At 36.4% G+C, this 2,604-nt stretch overlaps 1 non-coding gene across 1 annotated transcript; it reads left to right on the forward strand.

Annotated features, from left to right (window-relative positions):
• The first annotated feature begins 876 nt into the window (after positions 1 to 876).
• On the forward strand, positions 877 to 958 carry Trnas-gcu (transfer RNA serine (anticodon GCU)). The gene has a single exon. It is a non-coding gene; the product is annotated as a tRNA-Ser (tRNA).
• Positions 959 to 2,604: the final 1,646 nt, after the last annotated feature.

Here is a 2,604-nt window from a genome sequence, read left to right on the forward strand (position 1 = left end):
TATATACAGGACAGGCTTCTTTTCAGTTTCCGTCAACCAAATCCACTCACAAGGCTTTAGTCGGACCGAGGCTATAGCAGAAGACACTTGTATAATGTGCCACGCAGTGGGACGGAACCTGGGACTATGTGGTTGAGAAGCAAGCTTCTTACCACACACTGAGTTTAAACACTAATAACATGTTACTGTCGGACAAGACTGTTTTAAAAGTTCCAGTTAACAACCAATCGGAAATAAAAACAAAATTGCCATATAATCTAAACGAAAGGGGAAAAAACGCATAAATAAAAACAAAAGGAATACATCAAAATCTAATATACCCATTACTAACGAGAGAGAGAGAGAGATAAAGAGAGACGAGAAAGGGGACTGAAAGAGAGTGAAAGAAAAGAAAGTGCGCGCGAGAGAGAAAGAGAGAGAGAGGGAGGGGGAGAAAGAGTTAGCAATTTCTGGAAAAGTGAAAGTGTTATTTAAATTTTTATAACATTAACTGCGAGATTGCTCTGTCTTATAATTAAGATTAAAAAGAGAACAATTTTTAGAAGATTTAAGGTTAGAGTTAGGATTTTATTTTAACCTCTCGATACGCATCTTTAAGACCCTCAATTCAACGATCTTCAATACAGTCTAAGAAGCAGCGTGCAGATCTCACTTAAATATCGTCTTTATAAAAACAACCCGAAAAAAAAAAGACAGAAGATACATTGGATAATGTAGTCCCAGATATACTATGTCTGTTCATATAGTGCTGATCTGGGACTTGTCGAATAAAATTCCCTTATAATAGCCTGTGAATTATCAGTAAAATGAAAACATATAAAAAGAAAACATCAAAATAAAAGCATATTCATTTCTAGCCACTCTGTTTCTCAAGAAGACGAGGTGGCCGAGTGGTTAAGGCGATGGACTGCTAATCCATTGGGGTCTCCCCGCGTGAGTTCGAATCTCATCCTCGTCGGTTACGTTTTTATTTAATTACGCATTTTATGTAATTATATATGTAATATATGAGTGTATTTTACTTGTTTCAGTCAATGAACTGCGCCCGTGCTGGAGTACCGGTTTGAACAAATTGACCCCAGTACCTATATTTTGTGCAAGCCTGGTACTTATTCTATCGATCTTTCACCGAACTGCTAAGTTATGAGGGCGTGAACCAACAGAAGGCAACATTGATGTACAACAAATTGCAAACTAGCGTTATAAGGATATTTTAGTTGTAAAACAGTTCAAATTAAATAGTTTACTTTTGGAGTAATAGTAGACAAAAATGTCTGGATAGTCGCAGGCGTGGCTGTGTCATAAGAAGCTTGCTTTCCAACCAAATGGTTCTGTGTCCAGTCCCACTGCATGACATCTTGGGTGTCTTCTACTATAGCCGCGGGCCAATCAAATCTCCCCGTGTTATACATACATATGTATGTATATATATATATATATATATATATACACACATATACATATACAGACGCCATGATAGATCGCTGACCAAACCATTTAATTTTTTTCTCCGTGTTTTTCTCCTTGTTTTCTCCGTATTCTTTCTGTTGAAGAGCGTAGCTCGAAACGTTAAAGACTATCTGTATTCCCGAGCGTTAAACTAATACATCCTTTTGTTGTTTACACCACCTGTCCTCGTCTGTTGTTGTTTTTTTTTTCGTAAATTCTACCATATACATACATATTATATAAACGTATATACATACGTTATACATTTATTATATACATAAATATATACATACATGTATTTCTATCTCTTATATTTTTTTATATAATCTCTATGGGGACAAAGGAATTCCTGAAATAAATCCAGTGGTATTCACCTCTATACTGCTCTTGACATCAGGTAGCCAAATACTGTGGCCAGGCTTTAAACAGCATACTACAAAATGTATACCCAAGTATGAAATTACTACTACAGGTGTGAAACTAACGGTCACTTCCTGGTCGGCCATAACCAATTACAATGAATACGAAGATTAGTATATCTGTATACATATATATTTATTTCTAAGGTCAATTATACAGCATTTTAAATTTAAATGTGTCCGACGCACGTTTCTGCTGCATAGACAATCTCACAATGGCATTTGTATCCAGTTACTTTCGACTGGGTATTGGTCTACGAAACTTTATTCAAGTTCCATCCACTGACGTGGTCTGAAGCGAACTAAGTGTATGTAGGTTTAGCTAGCATTATATTTGTTTGGTGACTATAGTTTACTTTTTTCCCTAACCCTAAAACCCTAATCCTAAAACTATAGTGAGAGAAAGTTGTGCCGGAGCCACGTGGAACTTTAGGTGTTTTCGCTCAATAAACACTCACAACGCCCGGTCTGGGAATTGAAACCGCGATCCTATGACCGCGAGTCCGCTGCTGTAACTACTGGGCCATTGCGCCTCCACATATTGATATAAAGGCAAGTCTAATTATAAAAGTGAAGTGAAAGTGTTAAATGAAAATAAATTATATAAATGATATAAAATATAATGGTAAAACATCTAGCAAGGACAACCTCCAAGGAGAGTTCTCCAACATGGTCACTTGAAATGTTAGAAATATCAGTTAGATCTCCCTCAAATCATAGAGAGATATATTAAGTC

This window comes from Octopus bimaculoides, chromosome 14 (assembly GCF_001194135.2).
Source record: "Octopus bimaculoides isolate UCB-OBI-ISO-001 chromosome 14, ASM119413v2, whole genome shotgun sequence".
NCBI lineage: Eukaryota > Metazoa > Mollusca > Cephalopoda > Octopoda > Octopodidae > Octopus > Octopus bimaculoides.